The sequence below is a fragment of the Rattus norvegicus genome, chromosome 1 (genome assembly GCF_021556685.1).
Source record: "Rattus norvegicus strain SHRSP/BbbUtx chromosome 1, alternate assembly SHRSP_T2T, whole genome shotgun sequence".
Taxonomy (NCBI): Eukaryota; Metazoa; Chordata; class Mammalia; order Rodentia; family Muridae; genus Rattus; species Rattus norvegicus.
The window spans coordinates 122,122,291-122,134,327 of NC_141534.1; the positions used below are offsets into that span (position 1 = coordinate 122,122,291).

General features: G+C 42.2%; 5 non-coding genes across 5 annotated transcripts; all 5 read right to left on the reverse strand.

The window, feature by feature from the left end:
• Positions 1-714: 714 nt before the first annotated feature.
• LOC148007508 (small nucleolar RNA SNORD116) lies at positions 715-807 on the reverse strand. The gene has a single exon (XR_015656664.1). It is a non-coding gene; the product is annotated as a small nucleolar RNA SNORD116 (small nucleolar RNA).
• Positions 808-3,276: 2,469 nt separating this feature from the next.
• LOC148007509 (small nucleolar RNA SNORD116) lies at positions 3,277-3,369 on the reverse strand. Its single transcript, XR_015656665.1, has one exon. It is a non-coding gene; the product is annotated as a small nucleolar RNA SNORD116 (small nucleolar RNA).
• A 2,472-nt stretch (positions 3,370-5,841) lies between these two features.
• On the reverse strand, positions 5,842-5,934 carry LOC148007510 (small nucleolar RNA SNORD116). The gene has a single exon (XR_015656666.1). It is a non-coding gene; the product is annotated as a small nucleolar RNA SNORD116 (small nucleolar RNA).
• A 2,473-nt stretch (positions 5,935-8,407) lies between these two features.
• LOC148007511 (small nucleolar RNA SNORD116) lies at positions 8,408-8,500 on the reverse strand. Its single transcript, XR_015656667.1, has one exon. It is a non-coding gene; the product is annotated as a small nucleolar RNA SNORD116 (small nucleolar RNA).
• Positions 8,501-10,971: 2,471 nt separating this feature from the next.
• Positions 10,972-11,064, reverse strand: LOC148007512 (small nucleolar RNA SNORD116). The gene has a single exon (XR_015655526.1). It is a non-coding gene; the product is annotated as a small nucleolar RNA SNORD116 (small nucleolar RNA).
• Between the last annotated feature and the right edge of the window lie 973 nt (positions 11,065-12,037).

The window sequence follows — 12,037 nt, forward strand, 5'->3', positions numbered from 1 at the left end:
AATCCATAACAACTGCTGGCAAACTACCCGGATAGACTCACAAAAAATGTCCCAACAATAAAAATAGAAACTCGGATAAAATGGGTGTTTTCCATACATCCATGAAGGTGGTATGAATCCTGGGACATTTGAAAGCATGTCCTTCTAGAATCCACCGACAAGAAGGCTACATGCCAACCTTTTAAATTCCAAGGCTCTCTTTCCAACCTAATTGCCATGGCCACAATCAGTCTTTCAAGAAAATAGAGCTTTGTTTTCACACAGGAAGAGTCCACATTCCCATAGTTCCTGAGAATTGCTACTGCCTCATTCCACATGTCGCCTGTAACCTTCCCGTTATGTATCTCTGTTTTATGAAACAGAAGGGTTATCATTCATGCGAAGGCTTCAGACAGGGACAGAAACACATTTCCTGACATTCCAGTGTACAGTGTTGCACTATGCTGCCCCGGCTAAACTTACATTTGCCTCACAACCTACTATACATTATTGTTGATGGAGTTGGTAGGGCTAACTTACAAGATAATGACAATGATCTCCTCAACTGGAATGCATGTTATCATTAGAGCAAAAGGTGAAGCCTTGATTTAGGCCATGATTTCTGGTGATTTAGGCAAGCAAAGAACATTCTGAAGGCTCTCAACTGGATCCAAGTCTCGCAAGATGAATGGAGGCCATGTGAGTCCCTCAGTGACATTTGTGATCCCAGGTGCTGGACCTCAGTCACGATGATAGTGGCGGTATTGAGTTTTCACTCATTTTGTTCAGCTTTCCAAGGAATGTTTTATTGGAAATCATCATCGATCCAAGCACGCTGGTGTACCCCCTGCCATGACACTTAGTATACTCAAAATAGATCAGGTTTGGTGAGCGAACAGAATTCAAGACATTCACATTCTTTACCACGAACCAATGGGCCTATTCTCCAATCACAGGAGTAGCCACAGGCAGTGAGCCTGAACCAGGTCCCAAAGGATCATGATTCAAGGTTGGGAACTCCTGCGAGCTCCATCAACACCTGAGCACTTTGAGTTCCTTTGGAAAGTCAAGTGTTTCTTACCTTTCACTTCAGGTATCCTCAGGCAAGAGAGCTTCAACTGATGACATCAGGGCAGGCGATGTTAGGCTTCTTCCAACTTCATCTGATGTTCCATACTCAGTTCCTCTGCAAGCCGTCCTTGTCCGGTAGGAGACAGGGACTCTGTCCCTGAAAGTAAAGCAAATAGCACATTCCCCCACTTTATTGGATTCCTTGCAAATCATGGAGACTGTGATGCATTGTTGTTAGTTCTTAATTTATTGAAACTTGGGCTCTCTCAGCACTCCTTCCGTCCTCTAGAAATTTGCCCTCACAATCCATATCAGAGATATTTTTCCTCCAAGGAACTGTTTGGGGACATAATTTTCCCAATTCTATCACCGAATTCCTGGAGGTTACCATGCAACAAAGTTCTTAAGATGGGACGAAGCCAATATCTGATCCCGAAAACTACAGTAGTATGTACATCAATTGAGAACCATACAAAGAAATTGGCACGAGGTACACAACAGAATGAGACCACTAACATGGCATAATGGAAGTTGTCTACAAAAATGAGTAAATCTCAGTTCAGCCGGATAGACAGAGAAAATCAGGCCTTACTCTTCCCATGGAAACCACCAGAATCTTAATAGCTTTGGCCACAATCGGAGCACCCTACATAATCATAACATACTACACCTATTAGTCCTACTCTGCCTTCGATGAGAACCGATTCAAATATCATATAAGATTCTCATCCACATTAGATGAATGGACTTCTTATGTACTCTTTCTCTATCTCGCTTCTTCACATTCTCTCTGAAATTGACTAGCAGTGACTCTCCTAGCCTCTCAGTTTCTCATTCACAGTCTCTCTATTTGGTTTCCTTATTTCTGTCAATCAAGATATCTGCTTTAATATCACAGTGTACTCTTTCACTTCCCCCCCTCTCCCCCCCCATCTCTTTCTGTCTCTTACTGTCTTCCTCTGTCTCACACATGCTTAGCCTCTTCAACAATTGTTCTTTCTCTCTGTCTCTGTCCATGCTCCTATATCTCCTATTCAGGTTTTGACTGGTACTAAATTCCTGTGAGTGCTATTGCTGTGGTATCTGACATTGATCACCACAGTGAAAGTGTCTGTTCAAACCCTCTCAGGTCACCAAACACAAGCATAAACTGTATTCACTGAGATATATGTTATTATCAACAGCAGGATCCTAAGCATACAACTCACTTTCATAATCAAAGGGAAACACAATTACTTGTTGATATTTGCTTGGAGAAAAGAACAATGTCTAAGATAACAGGACTACCATCAGCCCCAAAACACATAGCCAAAATGCCAAGTTAATCTTCAGCAAGGCCACATCAAGACCATAAGGAAAGATATTCCCGCAGACACTCCATGCCTATCTTCTACGGCCATACCAAAATATAAAATTCCTAGAAGGAGTGTGTGTAAGAAACAAACTTGCATGATCACATTCTTAGATCCTAGAATAGGTGCAGATGTATGTCCAGACCATTTTGGTACAGTCAATCCATAACAACTGCTGGCAAACTACCCGGATAGACTCACAAAAAATGTCCCAACAATAAAAATAGAAACTCGGATAAAATGGGTGTTTTCCATACATCCATGAAGGTGGTATGATTCCTGGGACATTTGAAAGCATGTCCTTCTAGAATCCACCGACAAGAAGGCTACATGCCAACCTTTTAAATTCCAAGGCTCTCTTTCCAACCTAATTGCCATGGCCACAATCAGTCTTTCAAGAAAATAGAGCTTTGTTTTCACACAGGAAGAGTCCACATTCCCATAGTTCCTGAGAATTGCTACTGCCTCATTCCACATGTCGCCTGTAACCTTCCCGTTATGTATCTCTGTTTTATGAAACAGAAGGGTTATTATTCATGCGAAGGCTTCAGACAGGGACAGAAACACATTTCCTGACATTCCAGTGTACAGTGTTGCACTATGATGCCCCGGCTAAACTTACATTTGCCTCACAACCTACTATACATTATTGTTGATGGAGTTGGTAGGGCTAACTTACAAGATAATGACAATGATCTCCTCAACTGGAATGCATGTTATCATTAGAGCAAAAGGTGAAGCCTTGATTTAGGCCATGATTTCTGGTGATTTAGGCAAGCAAAGAACATTCTGAAGGCTCTCAACTGGATCCAAGTCTCGCAAGATGAATGGAGGCCATGTGAGTCCCTCAGTGACATTTGTGATCCCAGGTGCTGGACCTCAGTCACGATGATAGTGGCGGTATTGAGTTTTCACTCATTTTGTTCAGCTTTCCAAGGAATGTTTTATTGGAAATCATCATCGATCCAAGCACGCTGGTGTACCCCCTGCCATGACACTTAGTATACTCAAAATAGATCAGGTTTGGTGAGCGAACAGAATTCAAGACATTCACATCCTTTACCACGAACCAATGGGCCTATTCTCCAATCACAGGAGTAGCCACAGGCAGTGAGCCTGAACCAGGTCCCAAAGGATCATGATTCAAGGTTGGGAACTCCTGCGAGCTCCATCAACACCTGAGCACTTTGAGTTCCTTTGGAAAGTCAAGTGTTTCTTACCTTTCACTTCAGGTATCCTCAGGCAAGAGAGCTTCAACTGATGACATCAGGGCAGGCGATGTTAGGCTTCTTCCAACTTCATCTGATGTTCCATACTCAGTTCCTCTGCAAGCCGTCCTTGTCCGGTAGGAGACAGGGACTCTGTCCCTGAAAGTAAAGCAAATAGCACATTCCCCCACTTTATTGGATTCCTTGCAAATCATGGAGACTGTGATGCATTGTTGTTAGTTCTTAATTTATTGAAACTTGGGCTCTCTCAGCACTCCTTCCGTCCTCTAGAAATTTGCCCTCACAATCCATATCAGAGATATTTTTCCTCCAAGGAACTGTTTGGGGACATAATTTTCCCAATTCTATCACCGAATTCCTGGAGGTTACCATGCAACAAAGTTCTTAAGATGGGACGAAGCCAATATCTGATCCCGAAAACTACAGTAGTATGTACATCAATTGAGAACCATACAAAGAAATTGGCACGAGGTACACAACAGAATGAGACCACTAACATGGCATAATGGAAGTTGTCTACAAAAATGAGTAAATCTCAGTTCAGCCGGATAGACAGAGAAAATCAGGCCTTACTCTTCCCATGGAAACCACCAGAATCTTAATAGCTTTGGCCACAATCGGAGCACCCTACATAATCATAACATACTACACCTATTAGTCCTACTCTGCCTTCGATGAGAACCGATTCAAATATCATATAAGATTCTCATCCACATTAGATGAATGGACTTCTTATGTACTCTTTCTCTATCTCGCTTCTTCACATTCTCTCTGAAATTGACTAGCAGTGACTCTCCTAGCCTCTCAGTTTCTCATTCACAGTCTCTCTATTTGGTTTCCTTATTTCTGTCAATCAAGATATCTGCTTTAATATCACAGTGTACTCTTTCACTTCCCCCCCTCTCCCCCCCCCCCTATCTCTTTCTGTCTCTTACTGTCTTCCTCTGTCTCACACATGCTTAGCCTCTTCAACAATTGTTCTTTCTCTCTGTCTCTGTCCATGCTCCTATATCTCCTATTCAGGTTTTGACTGGTACTAAATTCCTGTGAGTGCTATTGCTGTGGTATCTGACATTGATCACCACAGTGAAAGTGTCTGTTCAAACCCTCTCAGGTCACCAAACACAAGCATAAACTGTATTCACTGAGATATATGTTATTATCAACAGCAGGATCCTAAGCATACAACTCACTTTCATAATCAAAGGGAAACACAATTACTTGTTGATATTTGCTTGGAGAAAAGAACAATGTCTAAGATAACAGGACTACCATCAGCCCCAAAACACATACCAAAATGCCAAGTTAATCTTCAGCAAGGCCACATCAAGACCATAAGGAAAGATATTCCCGCAGACACTCCATGCCTATCTTCTACGGCCATACCAAAATATAAAATTCCTAGAAGGAGTGTGTGTAAGAAACAAACTTGCATGATCACATTCTTAGATCCTAGAATAGGTGCAGATGTATGTCCAGACCATTTTGGTACAGTCAATCCATAACAACTGCTGGCAAACTACCCGGATAGACTCACAAAAAATGTCCCAACAATAAAAATAGAAACTCGGATAAAATGGGTGTTTTCCATACATCCATGAAGGTGGTATGAATCCTGGGACATTTGAAAGCATGTCCTTCTAGAATTCACCGACAAGAAGGCTACATGCCAACCTTTTAAATTCCAAGGCTCTCTTTCCAACCTAATTGCCATGGCCACAATCAGTCTTTCAAGAAAATAGAGCTTTGTTTTCACACAGGAAGAGTCCACATTCCCATAGTTCCTGAGAATTGCTACTGCCTCATTCCACATGTCGCCTGTAACCTTCCCGTTATGTATCTCTGTTTTATGAAACAGAAGGGTTATCATTCATGCGAAGGCTTCAGACAGGGACAGAAACACATTTCCTGACATTCCAGTGTACAGTGTTGCACTATGCTGCCCCGGCTAAACTTACATTTGCCTCACAACCTACTATACATTATTGTTGATGGAGTTGGTAGGGATAACTTACAAGATAATGACAATGATCTCCTCAACTGGAATGCATGTTATCATTAGAGCAAAAGGTGAAGCCTTGATTTAGGCCATGATTTCTGGTGATTTAGGCAAGCAAAGAACATTCTGAAGGCTCTCAACTGGATCCAAGTCTCGCAAGATGAATGGAGGCCATGTGAGTCCCTCAGTGACATTTGTGATCCCAGGTGCTGGACCTCAGTCACGATGATAGTGGCGGTATTGAGTTTTCACTCATTTTGTTCAGCTTTCCAAGGAATGTTTTATTGGAAATCATCATCGATCCAAGCACGCTGGTGTACCCCCTGCCATGACACTTAGTATACTCAAAATAGATCAGGTTTGGTGAGCGAACAGAATTCAAGACATTCACATCCTTTACCACGAACCAATGGGCCTATTCTCAAATCACAGGAGTAGCCACAGGCAGTGAGCCTGAACCAGGTCCCAAAGGATCATGATTCAAGGTTGGGAACTCCTGCGAGCTCCATCAACACCTGAGCACTTTGAGTTCCTTTGGAAAGTCAAGTGTTTCTTACCTTTCACTTCAGGTATCCTCAGGCAAGAGAGCTTCAACTGATGACATCAGGGCAGGCGATGTTAGGCTTCTTCCAACTTCATCTGATGTTCCATACTCAGTTCCTCTGCAAGCCGTCCTTGTCCGGTAGGAGACAGGGACTCTGTCCCTGAAAGTAAAGCAAATAGCACATTCCCCCACTTTATTGGATTCCTTGCAAATCATGGAGACTGTGATGCATTGTTGTTAGTTCTTAATTTATTGAAACTTGGGCTCTCTCAGCACTCCTTCCGTCCTCTAGAAATTTGCCCTCACAATCCATATCAGAGATATTTTTCCTCCAAGGAACTGTTTGGGGACATAATTTTCCCAATTCTATCACCGAATTCCTGGAGGTTACCATGCAACAAAGTTCTTAAGATGGGACGAAGCCAATATCTGATCCCGAAAACTACAGTAGTATGTACATCAATTGAGAACCATACAAAGAAATTGGCACGAGGTACACAACAGAATGAGACCACTAACATGGCATAATGGAAGTTGTCTACAAAAATGAGTAAATCTCAGTTCAGCCGGATAGACAGAGAAAATCAGGCCTTACTCTTCCCATGGAAACCACCAGAATCTTAATAGCTTTGGCCACAATCGGAGCACCCTACATAATCATAACATACTACACCTATTAGTCCTACTCTGCCTTCGATGAGAACCGATTCAAATATCATATAAGATTCTCATCCACATTAGATGAATGGACTTCTTATGTACTCTTTCTCTATCTCGCTTCTTCACATTCTCTCTGAAATTGACTAGCAGTGACTCTCCTAGCCTCTCAGTTTCTCATTCACAGTCTCTCTATTTGGTTTCCTTATTTCTGTCAATCAAGATATCTGCTTTAATATCACAGTGTACTCTTTCACTTCCCCCCCTCTCCCCCCCCCCCTATCTCTTTCTGTCTCTTACTGTCTTCCTCTGTCTCACACATGCTTAGCCTCTTCAACAATTGTTCTTTCTCTCTGTCTCTGTCCATGCTCCTATATCTCCTATTCAGGTTTTGACTGGTACTAAATTCCTGTGAGTGCTATTGCTGTGGTATCTGACATTGATCACCACAGTGAAAGTGTCTGTTCAAACCCTCTCAGGTCACCAAACACAAGCATAAACTGTATTCACTGAGATATATGTTATTATCAACAGCAGGATCCTAAGCATACAACTCACTTTCATAATCAAAGGGAAACACAATTACTTGTTGATATTTGCTTGGAGAAAAGAACAATGTCTAAGATAACAGGACTACCATCAGCCCCAAAACACATAGCCAAAATGCCAAGTTAATCTTCAGCAAGGCCACATCAAGACCATAAGGAAAGATATTCCCGCAGACACTCCATGCCTATCTTCTACGGCCATACCAAAATATAAAATTCCTAGAAGGAGTGTGTGTAAGAAACAAACTTGCATGATCACATTCTTAGATCCTAGAATAGGTGCAGATGTATGTCCAGACCATTTTGGTACAGTCAATCCATAACAACTGCTGGCAAACTACCCGGATAGACTCACAAAAAATGTCCCAACAATAAAAATAGAAACTCGGATAAAATGGGTGTTTTCCATACATCCATGAAGGTGGTATGAATCCTGGGACATTTGAAAGCATGCCCTTCTAGAATCCACCGACAAGAAGGCTACATGCCAACCTTTTAAATTCCAAGGCTCTCTTTCCAACCTAATTGCCATGGCCACAATCAGTCTTTCAAGAAAATAGAGCTTTGTTTTCACACAGGAAGAGTCCACATTCCCATAGTTCCTGAGAATTGCTACTGCCTCATTCCACATGTCGCCTGTAACCTTCCCGTTATGTATCTCTGTTTTATGAAACAGAAGGGTTATCATTCATGCGAAGGCTTCAGACAGGGACAGAAACACATTTCCTGACATTCCAGTGTACAGTGTTGCACTATGCTGCCCCGGCTAAACTTACATTTGCCTCACAACCTACTATACATTATTGTTGATGGAGTTGGTAGGGCTAACTTACAAGATAATGACAATGATCTCCTCAACTGGAATGCATGTTATCATTAGAGCAAAAGGTGAAGCCTTGATTTAGGCCATGATTTCTGGTGATTTAGGCAAGCAAAGAACATTCTGAAGGCTCTCAACTGGATCCAAGTCTCGCAAGATGAATGGAGGCCATGTGAGTCCCTCAGTGACATTTGTGATCCCAGGTGCTGGACCTCAGTCACGATGATAGTGGCGGTATTGAGTTTTCACTCATTTTGTTCAGCTTTCCAAGGAATGTTTTATTGGAAATCATCATCGATCCAAGCACGCTGGTGTACCCCCTGCCATGACACTTAGTATACTCAAAATAGATCAGGTTTGGTGAGCGAACAGAATTCAAGACATTCACATCCTTTACCACGAACCAATGGGCCTATTCTCCAATAACAGGAATAGCCACAGGCAGTGAGCCTGAACCAGGTCCCAAAGGATCATGATTCAAGGTTGGGAACTCCTGCGAGCTCCATCAACACCTGAGCACTTTGAGTTCCTTTGGAAAGTCAAGTGTTTCTTACCTTTCACTTCAGGTATCCTCAGGCAAGAGAGCTTCAACTGATGACATCAGGGCAGGCGATGTTAGGCTTCTTCCAACTTCATCTGATGTTCCATACTCAGTGCCTCTGCAAGCCGTCCTTGTCCGGTATGAGACAGGGACTCTGTCCCTGAAAGTAAAGCAAATAGCACATTCCCCCACTTTATTGGATTCCTTGCAAATCATGGAGACTGTGATGCATTGTTGTTAGTTCTTAATTTATCGAACACTTGGGCTCTCTCAGCACTCCTTCCGTCCTCTAGAAATTTGCCCTCACAATCCATATCAGAGATATTTTTCCTCCAAGGAACTGTTTGGGGACATAATTTTCCCAATTCTATCACCGAATTCCTAGAGGTTACCATGCAACAAAGTTCTTAAGATAGGACGAGGCCAATATCTGATCAAGAAAACTACAGTAGTATGTACATCACTTGAGAACCATCCAAAGAAATTGGAACGAGGTACACAACAGAATGAGACCACTAACATGGCTTAATGGAAGTTGTCTACAAAAATAAGTAAATCTCAGTTCAGCCGGATAGACAGAGAAAATCAGGCCTTACTCTTCCCATGGAAACCACCAGAATCTTAGTAGCTTTGGCCACAATCGGAGCACCCTCCATAATCATAACATACTACACCTATTAGTCCTACTCTGCCTTCGATGAGAACCGATTCAAATATCATATAAGATTCTCATCCACATTAGATGAGTGGACTTCTTATGTACTCTTTCTCTATCTCGCTTCTTCACTTTCTCTCTTAAATTGACTAGCAGTGACTCTCCTAGCTTCTCAGTTTCTCATTCACATTCTCTCTATTTGGTTTCGTTATTTCTGTCAATCAAGATATCTGCTTTAATATCACAGTGTCCTCTTTCATTTCCCCGCTCTCTCCCCCCCTTTCTCTCTTTCTGTCTCTTACTGTCTTCCTCTGTCTCACACATGCTTAGCCTCTTCAACAATTGTTCTTTCTCTCTGTCTCTGTCCATGCTCATATATCTCCTATTCAGGTTTGACTGGTACTAAATTCCTGTGAGTGCTATTGCTGTGGTATCTGACATTGATCACCACAGAGAAAGTGTCTGTTCAAACCCTCTCAGGTCACCAAACAAAGCATAACCTGTAGTCACTGAGATATATGGTATTATCAACAGCAGGATCCTAAGCATACAGCTCACTTTCATAATCAAATGGAAACACAATTACCTGTTGATATTTGCTTGGAGAAAAGAACAATGTCTAAGATAACTGGACTACCATCAGACCCAAAACACATAGCCAAAATGCCAAGTTAATCTTCAGCAAGGCCACATCAAGACCATAAGGAAAGATAATCCCGCAGACACTCCATGCCTATCTTCTACGGCCATACCAAAATATAAAATTCCTAGAAGGAGTGTGTGTAAGAAACAAACTTGCATGCTCACATTCTTAGATCCTAGAATAGATGGAGATGTATGTCCAGACCATTTTGGTACAATCAATCCATAAGAACTGCTGGCAAACTACCCGGATAGACTGACAAAAAATGTCCCAACAATAAAATTAGAAACTAGGATTAAAATGGGTGTTCTCCATACATCCATGAAGGTGGTATGAATCCTGGGACATTTGAAAGCATGTCCTTCTAGAATCCACCGACACGAAGGCTACATGCCAACCTTTTAAATTCCAAGGCTCTCTTTCCAACCTAATTGCCATGGCCACAATCAGTCGTTCAAGAAAACAGAGCTTTGTTTTCACACAGGAAGAGTCCACATTCCCATAGTTCCTGAGAATTGCTACTGCCTCATTCCACATGTCGCCTGTAACCTTCCCGTTATGTATCTCTGTTTTATGAAACAGAAGGGTTATCATTCATGCGAAGGTTCAGACAGGGACAGAAACACATTTCCTGACATTCCAGTGTACATTGTTGCACTATGCTGCCCCCTCTAAACTTACATTTGCCTCACAACCTACTATACATTATTGTTGATGGAGTTGGTAGGGCTAACTTCCAAGATAATGACAATGATCTCCTCAATGGAAAGCATGTTATCATTAGAGCAAAAGGAGAAGCCTTGATTTAGGCCATGATTTCTGGTGATTTAGGCAAGCAAAGAACATTCTGAAGGCTCTCTCACTGGATCCAAGTCTCGCAAGATGAATGGAGGCCATGTGAGTTCCTCAGTGACATTTGTGATCCCAGGTGCTGGACCTCAGTCACGATGATAGTGGCGGTATTGAGTTTTCACTCATTTTGTTCAGCTTTCCAAGGAATGTTTTACTGGAAATCATCATCGATCCAAGCACGCTGGTGTACCCCCTGCCATGACACTTAGTATACTCAAAATAGATCAGGTTTGGTGAGCGAACAGAATTCAAGACATTCACATCCTTTACCACGAACCAATGGGCCTATTCTCCAATAACAGGAGTAGCCACAGGCAGTGAGCCTGAACCAGGTCCCAAAGGATCATGATTCAAGGTTGGGAACTCCTGCGAGCTCCATCAACACCTGAGCATTTTGAGTTCCTTTGGAAAGTCAAGTGTTTCTTACCTTTCACTTCAGGTATCCTCAGGCAAGAGAGCTTCAACTGATGACATCAGGGCAGGCGATGTTAGGCTTCTTCCAACTTCATCTGATGTTCCATACTCAGTGCCTCTGCAAGCCGTCCTTGTCCGGTATGAGACAGGGACTCTGTCCCTGAAAGTAAAGCAAATAGCACATTCCCCCACTTTATTGGATTCCTTGCAAATCATGGAGACTGTGATGCATTGTTGTTAGTTCTTAATTTATCGAACACTTGCGCTCTCTCAGCACTCCTTCCGTCCTCTAGAAATTTGCCCTCACAATCCATATCAGAGATATTTTCCCTCCAAGGAACTGTTTGGGGACATAATTTTCCCAATTCTATCACCGAATTCCTAGAGGTTACCATGCAACAAAGTTCTTAAGATAGGACGAGGCCAATATCTGATCAAGAAAACTACAGTAGTATGTACATCACTTGAGAACCATCCAAAGAAATTGGAACGAGGTACACAACAGAATGAGACCACTAACATGGCTTAATGGAAGTTGTCTATAAAAATAAGTAAATCTCAGTTCAGCCGGATAGACAGAGAAAATCAGGCCTTACTCTTCCCATGGAAACCACCAGAATCTTAGTAGCTTTGGCCACAATCGGAGCTCCCTCCATAATCATAACATACTACACCTATTAGTCCTACTCTGCCTTCGATGAGAACCGATTCAAATATCATATAAGATTCTCAT